Source organism: Camelina sativa, chromosome 14 (assembly GCF_030686135.1).
Source record: "Camelina sativa cultivar CO46 ecotype springtype chromosome 14, ASM3068613v1".
In the NCBI taxonomy this organism is placed as follows: domain Eukaryota; kingdom Viridiplantae; phylum Streptophyta; class Magnoliopsida; order Brassicales; family Brassicaceae; genus Camelina; species Camelina sativa.
Genome location: NC_141893.1, coordinates 14,068,981 through 14,084,996, shown reverse-complemented (window position 1 = coordinate 14,084,996; position 16,016 = coordinate 14,068,981). Strand labels below are relative to the sequence as shown.

At 33.3% G+C, this 16,016-nt stretch overlaps 1 long non-coding RNA gene across 1 annotated transcript; it reads left to right on the top strand.

Moving 5' to 3' along the window:
* Positions 1–7,056: 7,056 nt before the first annotated feature.
* Positions 7,057–8,815, top strand: LOC147928196 (uncharacterized). Its single transcript, XR_015579541.1, has 4 exons — positions 7,057–7,573; positions 7,968–8,038; positions 8,156–8,253; positions 8,342–8,815. It is a non-coding gene; the product is annotated as an uncharacterized LOC147928196 (long non-coding RNA).
* Positions 8,816–16,016: the final 7,201 nt, after the last annotated feature.

Genomic DNA, 16,016 nt, shown 5'->3' with positions numbered 1-16,016 from the left:
GTTGGAGGTAAGAGAGAGGTAAAAAAAATTGATTTGAGAATTATACTACAAAAATTTCCTTCATGAGAACATTTCAAATTTTAAGAATAAAATAAATATACATGAATTTGTAAGAACTAATCAAACATCTTAATTCGCTTGATTCCCTTATTATGAGATAGTTATAACCAAAATATTATTATGGTCATCAAAAAAATATTATACATATAAGAATACATATGTATTCTAAATAAAATAATATAAGAAAACAAAGAAGAAAATGAGAAGTATATAAAACAAAGAAACAATAAAATTCAAAACAATGTAAAATATATAGTAAACAAAAAATATAATCAAACTCTTATTTGGGTATGCAAGAATATTCTAAAAAAACAAAGAAAATATTTAGGATTTTGGATATGGTGGAGGAGGATGTGAGAATAGTTATTTATAGGATAAAAAGTGATGGAAGTTACATTTCTAAAATAATTAAATTAGAGAAGTTACAATTATAATTAATAGAGTGTTTAAATGAAAATGAATGGAGGAGAAAAAGTCAATTCACAATTTATGTAATTTCAGTTATAATTTAGTAGTAAAAAATGAATTTAAAGTATGCATTAATGTATATAATAAAATGTGTTGTTTAATTAAAAATAAATATTAAATTTTTAAAATGAAATGTCAAATGGACTAATGAAATGAATAGGAATATCTAATTCTCAAATAAACTTGACTTTTTTTTTGTTAAAACCAACATATGTGCATTTAAATTTAACTATGGAAATTTAAAAAATAAATATGAATAGATTAGAAAAGAAAGAAATATAAAAGAAACATTTTCTTTTTTATATAAATAAAATAAAAATTGTAAACCATGTTAAATATATATAATACTTTCTAAATTAAAATATATAATCAAACTCTTACAACACATATAAGATATAACAACATTTGATATTGGTGGGAGAGGAGGAGATTTTATTTTCAGTTATAATTTTATTTTAATGTGTGAGGTAAATGTATTGTATTAATTGGTCTTAAATATTGTTTAAAACAATCAAAAATTAGAAAGTTAATAAAAAAATTAGAAAGCATTAAATAAAAATCAACCACTAAAGAGAGATCAAAACCTTACTTTTATGTATATGATTTACCAACCTTAAAATGAAAAAAATATAAGGGCATCACAATTGTTTCAACTCTTTGGTAACGAAAAGAGTATATATACTAGATGACTATACTTTTAGAAATAATTCATAAATATTGTTTAAAACAATCAAAAATTAGAAAGTTAATAAAAAAATTAGAAAGCATTAAATAAAAATCAACCACTAAGGAGAGATCAAAACCTTACTTTTATGTATATGATTTACCAACCTTAAAATGAAAAAAATATAAGGGCATCACAATTGTTTCAACTCTTTGGTAACGAAAAGAGTATATATACTAGATGACTATACTTTTAGAAATAATTCATAAAATAACTATCACCCATGTTTGTGTGTCCCCTATGCAACTTAAAATTACGTTGCTCTCCTCCCGTCTCCTTCTCTCTTCTTTCTCTTTCTTTCTCCTTTGGTTTATCTTTATTCTTCTTCCTCTTGCTTCCTTCTTCTTTCTCTCTCATCAAAATACAGAAACATCTCTCCTTTTTTTTCTTAATCGAAAGCTTCATAAAAAAACTCACCACCACCAACACAAATCTACTCCGCCAAGTTTATCACCATCATCTCCGTAACAATTACCGCCTTCTCCATCATCTTTTATCCACCGAATTCATCACCATCACCTCCGACCACCATCTCCTATATCATCACCATCATCTTGTTTTCTCTTTTCCCAACTGCTCTACTTTTCTCATTCTCTTTATCTCCTCCAACATCGGGGCAAACATTTTTAGAGGAACTATGTGTTTTAATATTTTTACATGTATCGGTGTTTATCTATCATGTTTTTTTTAGAAAACTATTGTAATTCATAGTGTTTTTTATATAAATGACATGATATATTCGAAAGAATGATAATATCACATGCTTTTTCTATTTACTCCAACCAAAAATGCTATTTTGTAATATCACATGCTATTTATACGATAATTACATGCAATTTAAACATGATTCATGCTATTTTTTAAAATAACCCTATCACCACCTATGTAATTACTTTCACTCACCACCATAGACACCTCCGTAACAATTACAACCACCATCTTTTCCAACTGTAACCTCAGCTTTAATTTGGGTACTCACTATGACTTATTGTAGCACTATCTCTCTGCATTTCTTCAGTCACAAAATATATCTGATATTGAACTTTAAGATTTTGTAAAACTTGTAAATTAGAAGGTTAATTTGGTAACTACTCTACCCCTACCCCACCATAAAAAGAGTCGTTTACTAAAGAAAACTGACTCATAGTTATTTTCTTAATTTTTTTTGGATCCATGGTTATCTACCAAAGTTGCTCTAGTTAAAACTACCCTAATTTAGCTAAAAAGGTAAACTCATTCATCTTCCAAAGAGGAAGAAAGTTGTAAACTCCACAAGCTATAAATAACTTTTTTTTGTTTGCTAGCTAATATATATTTTGTTTTAGAAAATGAAACGTTTAGGTTGCAAATTAAAGATCATATGTAATTGGTCCCATGAAAAAAAAAATTAAAACATGGAAGCAAAAGACTAACTCGAACTTTAGTAATCTTCCGAATTTAAAGTTATGTCGATAAACAACTTGCTAGTACCTAAACAAATAGAAACATTCCTTAATGAAAGTTCAAAGCATTTCAAATTTCCATTGGTTATTCCTCCAAAAAAGATAATGCAGAGACTTGTGGATAATCATACCATCTTCTAGTGTCAAACTTTCCATTCGTCCAAAAAGACTTGTGGTAATCATGTTGAATCCAATCTTAAGCGGATGCTTTAACTATCGTTGGTGTGTGTTTTTAACCCAAAAAAAAAAACTATCATTGTGAGACTGTGAGAGAGAAGTCCAAAATAAAAAATACGACCACTTGTGGTAAAATACGAACTAGATGCAACCATTAAAACTAGGTTTGCCAAAAATTCAACATTACCAATCAAATCTGATACTTTAATCTTGATTTCTTCTTTTCGCACTACAACAATATATTAAATTTCGGATGAAAACCCACACACGTCAGTTATTATCACACTTCAATTCTGATGATCAAACACAAGTCAGTTCAGTGTGTTCGCACATATCCATTAAAGAATATTCAAGACTATAAATTTCATCACGGTCCATCCATTGTTTGTATGTAAGTTAGTGGTTCGTTTTTGTTTTGTTTCACTGAAAAGAGTTTCTTTTGGAGTTAAGAGGCAAAAAGATTTCTGTTAAATACAATTAGGCTATAAATTTTTATTTTCTCGTTTGATCATTTGAAGATTGACTTATTTACAAATGATTATCTTAACTTCATCACCATTTAAAGGTATTTTAATCTCTGCAAGTTGGTAAATAATTTGTAATTATTATCTCTACCAAAAAAAGTGTTGAAGCATCGACTGAAAATGATATTATTTGGAGGTATGATCTTGAGACATGATGTGAACATGTTTATTCAGCTTTAAAAGATTCTGGGCCCCCAAAGGCCCATTAAACACATCACATGTTGTCATTAAGGACATGCCTCCCGCGCTACGTCTTTCAAAGTTAATGTTACTTTGCTTCTTGCCCGTCATATGTGACCCAACTTGTTCAGTTTTTTTTTTTTTTTTGATAAGAATGTAAATATTCATTTCACAATGAAAGTTTTAGTTACACAATTAAGCATAAGCTATTACATAGTCCCATGCCAAAAAAGAATAAAAAACATGGAAGCATACCACATTCTTGCACCAAATCATCAAATTCAAACCATTAGCATAATGATAATGGTAGAAGACAGTTTGATGCAAGATAAAAACGAATCCCTAAAGAGAGCCTAGAAATCAAAACAACAATGAAAAATATGACAAAGATGCAAAGCGTTTGATCGAGTAGCAAGGAAGCAGTCCGTTCAATGGTAGCCCGAGACAAGCAAGTGACTGCGAAACCACCGAGCTTAATGAGGCAGGCAATGCTTACTCACTCTACTAAGTCCAACTTAAGCCCCCTTTGGAGTCAGTAGCACAGAGCCTAGCAACTTCACATCCGCAAAAAGCCATACTAGCACCAGCATCTCACATGATCAAACACTGAAAACACTTTGAGATTTTTCGAAGCTTGAAACTAGAGGCACACTAATCCGAAGAGGCTGAAACAAAGGCCGAAGACATTTGCGGCGAAGGAAGCAATAAACTTGAGCGCTAAGGCGAAAACAGGTGTGACATGTTAAGGAGATGCATGGAGATACAGCTAGCTACCGCGACGCCGGGAAGCCTCAAACCCTTGATCAAGCAGAGCCAACAACTCCCTCCAAAACGAAACTCACAAGTTACCTGCAGAAGCAAAACAAGTCTCGGAAAGCACCAGTCATCATCATCAATCAACACCTTTGGCTTGGGAGGTGAGCTGAGGAATGAAGTCGAATGTGACTTGAAGAAGTTAGAGAAGCCGGCCCTATAAGACAAGCCACAACAAATGACAGACATAGCTAGCACAAAACCCCCAGTGAAGACAGAAGCAGAAGATCGAAACATCCGGAGGTTGATTCCAAAGCACTAACAACCTGGCCTAATGCAGCAAACACTCGACAGAGGCAAAGCTTACCGGAGTAAGCTCAAGAGCCAGGGAAACCAACGACTACTAACACGGGGCGGGAGAAAAGACACAGAGGGTGTAGACAAGTGGTAGCCGCGGAGGGGAAGAGAGCCGAAGCATCCCTGCGCCTGACGGAGAAACAGAGCACCGTCGGACCACCACTGTAGAAGAGCCACCGCACGCCAACAGGAAGTAGAGGTGAGCTAATAGAAAACCCCACCCCCACCAAACCACTCGCCAGAGAAGAAACCAAACCGCCGCTTGAGCAGCTACGCGACAGCCACGAAGCGCAAGACCATCGCCGAAATAGCACCGTGAGGAGCCTCACAACATCAGATTTGCCGTCTTCAAAACAAACCGGAGGATGCGCCGAGGAGGTGAAGTCGCCTAAGTCAAAAGTTAAATTTCAGGCAAGCCGACGCCTTTTCTTCTACAGATGGAGCCTCCGATGAACCAAACCACAAAGCTCCGGTGTCAGACTCGTCAAACCGCCTACCGGAAAGAACCTAATCGCATAGCAGGGAAACCGGGGACCTTCTCGCGATCACGGAGAGGAGCGCCGATGACCGGAGAGGCGAGACGCACAGCAGATCTAGAGTTCAAGCGGCGGAGGTTTTGGGAGAAAAAATCGCACGCGCGTATACCACCGGTTAAGAACTTAAATTAACTTGTTCAGTTTTATATTTTAATGATATGAATCTTAAACTAGTCTACCTAAGAAATAACTTTTGGGACATCAATTTTGGTAAATTATTCAGACATAGTATATATGCGAGAGGTTTCTAATTAATTACTGTACTATTCACTTTATGGGATTGGTGTGTAAACACTCGTCATAGAAACTATTTACCTCAAACTGCCGCGGAAACTAATTTCCCAGATTAATTAGTTAGCCCGTCTCTAGATTGTGCGGTAATGTACAATCTATATAGTTTCTGATTTACATAATATTGACTAATTAAAAAAGTTTAAGTATCCAAGTATCTTATGTGGAGCACTTTGGTTTATACGTGTTTTGTATACGTAAAAATGAGGTCTCACTTGTGAGATGAGATTTATCCAAATTAGGAAGACTTTATAATTTTTACCCCTTTTTAACTTGGAAAAACTTTGAGCTTTGTCACTGGCTTTGCAAAAGAAAACATTTGTTCTAGGTCAGGCGTTTGGCTAAGTCTTACACGAGTGAGTGTTTTTGAATTTTGAATCGTGTTCCGTCTGCAATTTTTGGAGTTCAAGTTGGTTCAGAGAATTAGATAGTAATAAAATACCTGATGATACAAATCCGGTTTGAATATCTTTAACCAAATATATCCAAAATACCTGAATTTAATCGAATGAGAAAGGAATAATGAAGAATTGCATATATTTTCAAAACACCTAATATACTCGAAAATACTAGATTTAGTGACACAGTTACCGATAACACTATAGTTTTTTTTTTTTGGACAAAACCAATAATACTATAGTTAATATTTGATTTATACAACAAAACTAGGGATCATCTAACAAAAATACAGTATATAGTATATATACTGTATATAGTATTAATTTATATAATATTAAAATATATTTATTTATACGTAGATTATAGAAATATTTTTGATTTATCAGTTTTTATACTGAATAATTTAAAATAAATTTTATTAATAAATATTAATTTAGAAGTTTTAATGTACCATGTAATCTCTGAAGTTTGAACTGACATCATTAACCAAGTGACTGTTTGACTATAATCTAGCTACACGAAAAAGATCACAAAAGATTAGTATAATATATTGATGGTCAATTCAGGTTTACATGTATATCAACATACGTTTGTGGTCAATTTCAGTTTACATGCATGTCGACATACTTTTCTTTAATACCAATATATATGTATACATATTTTATACTCCCTTTGTTGTTACATAATAAATAATAATTTAGTAATTCTTATAATTGCTATTGTTATTTTTACTTATGGTTGACAAAATTATGTAATGTATTAATAAATAATGTATGATATAAATTCTAATAACAAAACGGAAGAAATATCTAAAATTTTATGATAAATATATAGAAAGATGAATTTACGTTGCTATATAAAGTTTGAAGGAAATGGGGAATAGACGTGAGACCAGGGGGAGATGGTTTATAGAAGATACGCTTTGAGTTTGAGACCTCGCATTTAGTTTCCCTGCCACGAGAACACATCCCATGCGCCACATATATGAGTTTGTATTCGATTTATAAAATTATATTATAGTAAGATTGTTGATATGTATGACCTTAAAATGTACACGTATCGCTGGTGCATATATATGAAACCCTAGCTCATAATAAAAATGTATTATATGTGTGTCTCTTCTTCGTTCATAGAAGACAGTAAGAGCATGATTACTGAGAGTTACTCAGTTGGTTGCTTTCTTATTTATGTCCGAAAAAAAATTAAAAAATCTAATAATATTGTCTAAAATGCGAGAATCGCTTCTCCAGGAAGGAGCGGAAGCAACCCATAAGGAACGGTACGTGTCAAATTTTGGTTGGTTGTCGGATATATAAATTTTTTTTTTTTTTCATTTTCTTCTCTCTCTTTCGCGACCCTTTCTCATTTCTCTCTTGAGGTTAACGGTGAATCGGCGATAGATTCACTTCAAATCCGGAAAAATCGATTAAACTCGAGGGTTTTGGTGATTGACACCGATTTGTTTACGGATCGGCTTCCAATCACAATTGTTGTCATGTCTTATTCGCTTCTGTTCTCAAGATCCTGAATTTTCTCCAAGCTTTCATCGGTGTATCGATCATAATCTACTCGATTTGGATGCTCGATCAATATAACCATCATGTTCCCCCGTTAAACCTCCTCCGTCTTAGCCTCTGGCGGCTTCATCTCTAGAAAACGAAGGTATGTTGGGTATCTTTCTCTCCGATTCTATTTGTATGTCGTCGCCTCTCATAATTAAGTCTAACATCAAAACAGGGGCGTATAGACTTAATTAGATTCAATGTCGTCGCCTCTCATAATTACATTAAAAAAAGTACTTGGGTTGGGTGTCAATGATTTATGTGAATGTGTATGTTGTGAAGTAGCTTTTGATTTGGGAATCAAGAGGTTGCTGAGCAACCAACAGTTGATAAGGACAACTTAAAACAACAGCCCTAATTAGATATTTGGTTGCTCTTTTGATGTAAATGTCGGGTTAAAACAGTTTGGTTGCTGTCATTTGCTTTTGCTCTGGTTTGTTTCACTTCAAACTCCAAAGAATGTTGTTTTGATTTTGATGAAACTGATGAAGCAGGTAGCGAGAGTAATAGTGCAACGTTGACATTTGATGGTGTTGATAAAATGGGTGAAAGGCTTGCTAATGAGGTATTTAGCCAGCATTGTTGTTTTCACTTTGATCTGCAAAGTTTATGAAATTATATTTCTCTTTGATAAAAACTGCTGGTCTTTTATTTACTTTGTCGTCGTCCTCTACGAGAAAAGTAAGCAAGGGAGACAAGAATGTTACACACTACTAGTCTTTTATTTTCTTTGTCGTCGTCTCAACAGTGGTCATTCCGGTTATAACCAGTTTCTTCCAGGTTTGTGTCTGAAATTGCAATGTCCTTGAGATGAAGTTTGGACCTCAAAAGTAGCTTGCTTAATTGATTTTTGGTTGTGTCCCTGCAGCGGTTCCTGCTCCTGTGGTCCGAAGACCAGTTACTATTTAAACAGAGGCTTGACTCTGTTGTTTACTTGTTGTACAGCTTCTGGTCCAGTGGCTATAGTTCAGAAGGTAACTGGTTCATGTGTCTCAAAGGGAAGGACTTACTACAGATACTCAACAACTGTGATTAACAAATCTTCTAGACCTCTGAAAAGTCTCAACCTTTCGATCAAGAATCTATATGGACCAATCTGGGGGCTCTCGAGATCATGCAATTCGTTCGGTCTACCCTCTTGGATGCACTCATTGCCATCCGGGAAATCCCTAGAGTTTGTCTACATTCACTCAACATCACCGGCCAATGTGGCAGAATCAAGCTACACTTTGGCTTGACCAAACAACAACTACACTCAAAGGAATCAGTGTGTATAGGTCCAAATTTTAACCAATTAAACAAGTGTAAAACACTAATAAGGTAAAATATGCCTTGAGTAACTTTTTTGGAGTTCTCTAATAATAGGTTGATTTTGCTTAAGTTCTTTTAGGGTTGCTTTACTTAATTTATGATTATTTATATAATTAATTAATGTGAGAGTAACTATAGTGGGTTACTCCACTAATGATGGTCTAATAGCTCTACAGCCCGACCTTTTCGCAAGGGCCAAACCGCAAAATCTTTCGTATCTTTATTTTTTATTTTTTTGTTGTTATATTTTCTGACATATTGCTTTACAAACAAATGAGTATTCTCTGTCAACAACGTATGTCTAGAAGTCTGTCGACCTACGAAATTTGTTGGATACTTTAACAAAACTAAAAACTGTTGAATAATCATTTATCATGTGTGCAAAATATTAAATTATACACAACAACAAAAAAACACCTAAATTACTGAATCGAGTTGATATGTTTTAACTTTTGGAGTTCGATCTAAAGAACAATACTGGTCCGGATTTGTAGTATAGTATGTAAATAATCTATACTAGAATTAATTATGCCACTATATATGGTGTTGATCAACCTTAATGCGAACATTTTATGGTTATTCCGAAATGAGAAGAAACACAATGTTATAACTGCACTGTTAGCTTTTGTTTGGTGCGTTTTTTTTCTCCGTGAATATTTTATACATTTTTGTGTCGTGTTGATCCAGGAGAAACTCAAGTTCCCAGGACACAGGAAGTCTAGATTCATCAGCTGCTTCTCCTCTTGATTCGTGGCAAATTTCTCCAGTGTCACGTGTCCTCTCGTCTAAACTTACATAGAGACAAAGATTTCGTTCAACGACTAATTAAGTATTATAATTATTAAATTAAATGCTATAGAGTCACAATGGGAGCTCGAAGAGGCAAGCAAAGTAGTATATGGGTCGTTTACATAGACATAGACCTATAGTCCTCTTTAGTCCAGGTACAAAGAAAGAAACCCTATGGAGCCTGAGGTCGAACAAGTTGTTGCCACGTTCACTGACACGTGCTATGCATCCACAGCCCGGAGTATTAAATCTGTTGTGTTTATATTTATTATAATACAGGATCAATCTCACTGTTGTTTACGAGCTCATTGATGAATGTAGTCTTGTGTATATATGCAGTGCATGCATAAGACATTCCATTGCTCAATGTATTGTGTTTGCTCCATCATTTTCCACGTAATACAAATAAAAACAGAAAAGAAAAATTAAGACAAATATAATAAGTATCTTTTGTGAACTATCATTTTTTTTTAAACTATCAGCTCTTTTAACCTTAATTAACTACACTGATCGAACAATATTTTAATATGAATAATGATGATAGCCGACTAATTTTTACAGTTTTGACTTCTAACTACACTGATCGAACAAAATTTTAATATTTGATTTGTCTATAAGCGCTTTTTCTCAGTGAATTTTATTACATGTATCACTTTTAAGTTCTAATACATCTTGTCCTCCAATTCACGTGAAATGTCACTAAAATAACATAATAGTCATCTTTATAAATAAATAAATAAAAAACAAAGTAAACGTAATACTACTACAAAGTTAAAATTAATGAAATTAAATTTCTTTATTATTATTATTTTTATTTTTATTTGTCAACGTACGAAATTTATTTCTTAATACAAAAAGTAAAAAAAAAACTAAAATAATTGTAATTTAGGAGGGAGTGTGTGACTTTCACAAGTCCATGAAATTACGGAGGAAGCTGACGCCACCAACATATAAACACACTCCCGTTGTGACCTTTTATCTAAACACAACGACCCTAATTAAAAACATTATGACTTTTTCTTTTGGGTTAAAGAACATTATTATGACTTTTTAGTATTCTAGTATTATATACTCTACTTACGATAAAATTGTTTACGAGACAGGAGTCAAAAAAAGAGACACATCTGCCACTAAATATGGACTATGTTGGTCTGAGACAACAGAGTCTGTCTACACTTCGACGTCATGTGTTATCTCCCGATATCTTTGGCTTACAGAGTAAATGCGGCTTTTTTTTAGTGTTCATACTACGTGACTATAAAATTTGTACATAACTGAATTTTAGTATCTATTTCACCTAATCTTAAGTTTGTAGGACTTATCTCGTCTTTTGGGAGGTTAAATATAGGACTTCTCTATAGACAAAATATCAATATATCATGATGATCATTCGTAACTATGTAAATCAATTTAGTATACAAACTTGAAGACAGCTTTCTTGAGTGGTTATATGGTACCACAACAATAAAATTAATTGACCACCCGTCGAATTATTATTTTTTTCCCTTCAACATTAATTGACTAAGGTGTTGAATGGTAACACACCATTTGCGGATTTCAAAATTTTTTTTTTCTGAAAAGTACTTTGGTCACCAATCACAAAACACGTTGTCATTTGCGTTTTTGTAAAAAAAAAGTGAAAATATATAATTATACTAGCTATTAAACAAATAATATGAAATCCGTACCGCAAATTGTTTTCACCGATCAAACATTATTTTGTACCGCTTATTTTGGAGTAACCGCACTTGTCCTGCAAATACATTATCCCGCACGTACCGCAGTTGAACTGTACCGCACTATCAAATTATATGTCCCGCACTACTAAATCCGCAGTTATCATTCGAACCCTAAGAATCTTGCAGGAAAAGACATTTTCAATGTCTCAAATCCAAGCAAAGATGAGATCGCCTTCTTCATTCATTGGATCATGATCCTATCATCATGTTCTTACATTTACGTTGTTTGAATGGAAAAATTACAAACGATGGGATAAGTTTAACATAAATAATCTCCGAGCCATATTATGTTTAACTGTGAACTTAATGTTGGTTGGGTGACTAGATGCCAGCATCGATCCGAAGACAAACATGTGGTTTAATTGAAATTTACTCGGCAAATAGTTAAACAGTAAAAGCGGGACTTTACACAGTATGAAAAGCGTACGCAACTATGAAGTTCTTCACTAAAAGAGAAATCTTTATTGCATCATTTGCATGAGTGGTTCAATTAATCAATCGAGGGTACTGCTTTTTCGTGACCATCCCTCCCATCATCTTTCACGAGTTTATCCAATTAAAATTGATTTTCTACTTTCTCTCCGTTTAGAAATATATCTAGTAATACTTCAAGAGTTTTGACCCAAAAAAAATTAAGAAAGTCAAGTAGTTCAAGAGAAGCTCTACGAGTTATATAATAATACTACATATCCGTCATCATCTAATTTACCAAAAAAAGTTATTCATTTTTGGCAAACCAAATTTTCCTAAGCATTTCCGAATTTGTCGCTGTCTTAATTATACTAGTATTACAAATGAATCGGATAATGAATAATTTTGTCGACAAAAAAGAAAAGGAATAAAGAAGATAACAATTTATGTCACATGGACGGCGTTTTGTTCTTGGAAAATGATTAAAAAAAAAACATAAAAAAGAGCATTCAGTTGACAGCCGATATTTTAGAATGCTTCCTTAGTTCCTTCCTTAATTACATTTTTTTTGCTGAAACAGACCCGATAGAAAAGAATTCAAGCTACCCTCGCTAGCATTTAGTCACCCAACCAAAATTAACTAAGAAAATAGTCTATTGGAGAATGGAGAAAATGGTCAAAATCAATCTCAACTATTTTCCGAACGCTTTTTCATACTTAAATTTTAGTACTCTGCAAATAACAATCTGAACGGTGTTAAAATTCAAATTTTCTACTTGAATTATATGAAATATTGTCAATTTCAATATTTGTTCAAATAATTTTAAATAAGAGTTTAACAAAACTGTATTAGACGATATGTGACATCCATATGGCACTAGAACTAACTAAAATGATGTTGTTTTGGTCATTTTGTAGCAACCACAACATACCAAAAATGACCAAAACGACGTTGTTTTAATTAATCTCAGTGCCAGATGGACGCTACAAGTCGTCTAACTCAGTATCGTTAAATTCTAATTTAACACCGTTCGAATATATGTTGAATTGACAATATTTCATATAGTTCAGGTAGAATATTTAAATTTTAACACAGTTTATATTGATATTTGCAGGGTATTGAAATTTAGGTATGAAAAAGCATTTGACAAAAAGTTAGGGTTGATTTTGGTTGTGTAGCCATTGGGGATATGTATCTTTCTTTTTTCTTATAAGTATGGAGGTGAGCCTTATTTATCTTACTATGCATAATTCATGCTAGCGAGGGATAAATATGCTAACACGTGGTATAATCTAGTTTGTTTGTTTTCTTAATGTTCACCAACTCTATTTCTATATAGTGTAAATACTTTTTGCTATTGAGTGATTTGAGGCTATTACAAAAACGAAAAAAAAAAAGACGAAAATAAAAGAAACCGTTCCTACTTCCAAAAGCACATATGTTTTGTAACGATGTCCTACAAACAGGACAATTTATCGTTTTGTTTACAAGAAAAAAACAAAGCAACAGTTTGGACAGGGACAATTGAAAGTTCATCTTTTAATCAAAAGGTGACCAATGAGTTATTTATGGTCCTTACTCACAAAATGGTCGGCACAAACTGTCCCCGCATTGAGCTTTTAGACAGCTATTTTGATTGCCTTACTCGACAAGTCGTTATATCTATGGTGATTTTTGCAACAATCTGCGTTTTCATTAATGATTTTTGTTTTGAGGGTCCATGAGATATGTATCTTCATTTTGTAATGTTTAAGAAAAATTATAGTATCTTCAATTTTGTAAATACTAATGGCAAGAATCCATGACTTGATGATGGTCTAGAGTCTAGATATGTGCTATAGATGGTGGCTCTTTGAATGGTTTTTTTTTCCGGGTACGTGTAATAACTGATGCAGTAACCGTTTTTTTGTTTTAGCAAATCAAGATATAAACAATTTTCAACAATTAATTATAGCAGCGAAGTAAAATTTTGTAGTAGTTCGAAATAATATATATGCCTAGCTGAATTAGACCATGACATAAACCCGCAAGAAAAACGATAATTTGAGTTTGGTCGCATGCAATACAAAAGCAATGAGTTTGACGTCTTATTATTTCTTTTGTGTGTGTGTGTGTGTGTGTGGTAAACTATCGTTTTATAGCGGCCCCCAAAATGTTTATCTGCAGATTAGGGCAATCTGACAGTCGTTTCGATAAGACGCCTACAATTATATCGAATTCATTGATGTCATTATAATGTTATCACGTGTTACATTTGGATCAAGGACCAATAAATCACCCTTAATACAGTATATATATATATATATATATATATATATAATCTAATATGTTTATTAAATTATTATTTTAAAATATTTTCGACCGTAATACAAATTTCATCAGTCGTTTGATCTACGGTTGTTTTTACAGTTTTCCTCTAGTTATGTAAGTTCCGACGAGACAACAAGGACCCTAATGCCAAGTAACTATCAATTCACCAATCACTCTCGCTTTTGAAAGTATTTTGTATCTTTCCTCTCCATTAGACTTTATCGTTATGATATTTCCTTACAACACAGAATACTAAAAAGCTTATGGCCAAACTATTCATTTTGAAAAGTTCAAACTAATACCGTATCAAAACCATGTGTCCAAATGGTTTATGCATTTAGAAGAATAAATGTATTGATGACACATGTGTTGATTAGTCGTATAGTTCCTTAAGAATAGTAGTTCATTAAAAACTGAAGAGAAGTACTAGTATTATTGTCACTAATTAATGTAATTAACAAAATTTTCAATTTTATATTAATACACCAGAAAAAAATGCAACACAAACCAGCTGAGCAAGCAAAACTTCTACTTACACAAGCTTCAAGCTGGTGATTGACTACGCCTCTCCGTTAATGATTTTAACGGCGTGAATCATACCGTCACCGTCGAATAGGTGATGACCAGAAACTGGTTCGAAGAGTGGATTAGCGCCGTTACGGAGATAAACGCCGTCAATGCAGTCAGGGATTTTTCCGTCAACGGAGAGAGATGATTTAACGGGTTGTTCCGGCACCGGAGCGTAGTTACCGGAGATCTGATGGCGAGGATCAACGGTTTTAGGGAGAGGTTTAGAACGTTCGCGTTTCAGCAATGCGGTTTCGGCGAAGTCGAGTGCGGCGGAGGCGGCTCGTTGGAGAGGGTTCCAACGTGAAGTGTCCTTCTCGGGAATTATGGGGTTCGGAGAAGGGTAGTTTGGGAAATTTACTAGAGTTGTAGTAGTGTCTGAAATTGATGAGTTTGTTGACGAGAGTTTACTACGGCGTCCTAGTTTAGTGTTGGTGAAACTAACGGAGGAGGACGGAGAAGGAGCGTCGAGATCGGACGGTGCAAAGGAGAGATTTAGTTTGGTTGGGTTTGGTGTTAATACGTAAGAACAAGCCATGAGAGCTTAAAGAGGTATAAAAAAAAACAAGATTGAGAGAGGTTTTGAGAATTGCAGAGAGAGAGAGTTGAGTTTATATAGACTTTGCTTTGAGGTTGGGAGCTCAGAAATATTTGTATTTAATACTTTGTTTCTTTTTTACTTATATAATAAACAAAGGAAAGTAAATCATATTAATAATAAATATTTTATTCCTCGAAATAAACTAGTATTTTAATTAAAGTTGAGGAAATTAGTCTACAAAGTAATACGTAACAAATTAGTAAATTATCACTAAGAGTTTGCATGGTTAATTACGGTATTAGCAAAACTATCGGGGAAATGATTCTCAACTTATCACTTTGACCATGCACGTGAGGTTACGTCATTATTGAATATGTCCGTTTCTTTTACATAAATCTATTAAATATTTTTCTTTACTTATTTCACTTGAAAATATTGTAGTATCTAATTCGTTTGTAACTAACAGATTTAAAAGTATATGTAACATATGAAAACATACAGTAAATCGACACGCAACAGACGATATGTTGATTCCTTGATGATTCGGGCGTGAGAACTTCCAGAAAACTCGATACTATCACCTGCAGAACTTGTGAAGATTCAAATCGTCTAGACTAAAAAATACAGACGATATTTTTTTCTTTGATCTAACCAGGACAAGATTGTTCTAAATTTAATGTCTAATTCTCATCTTCACAATTTATATACTTAATCAAACTACTTAATGCATGTATATACGAAAAATGGTCATAATAAGATAGAACTAACCAATATATTGGAATCTATATGCAATTTAATTTTAATCGATAAGCTGCAGATCGATTGGTGTCATTAATTGAATATATATAATGATGTTCAATATCTCTAGCTCTTT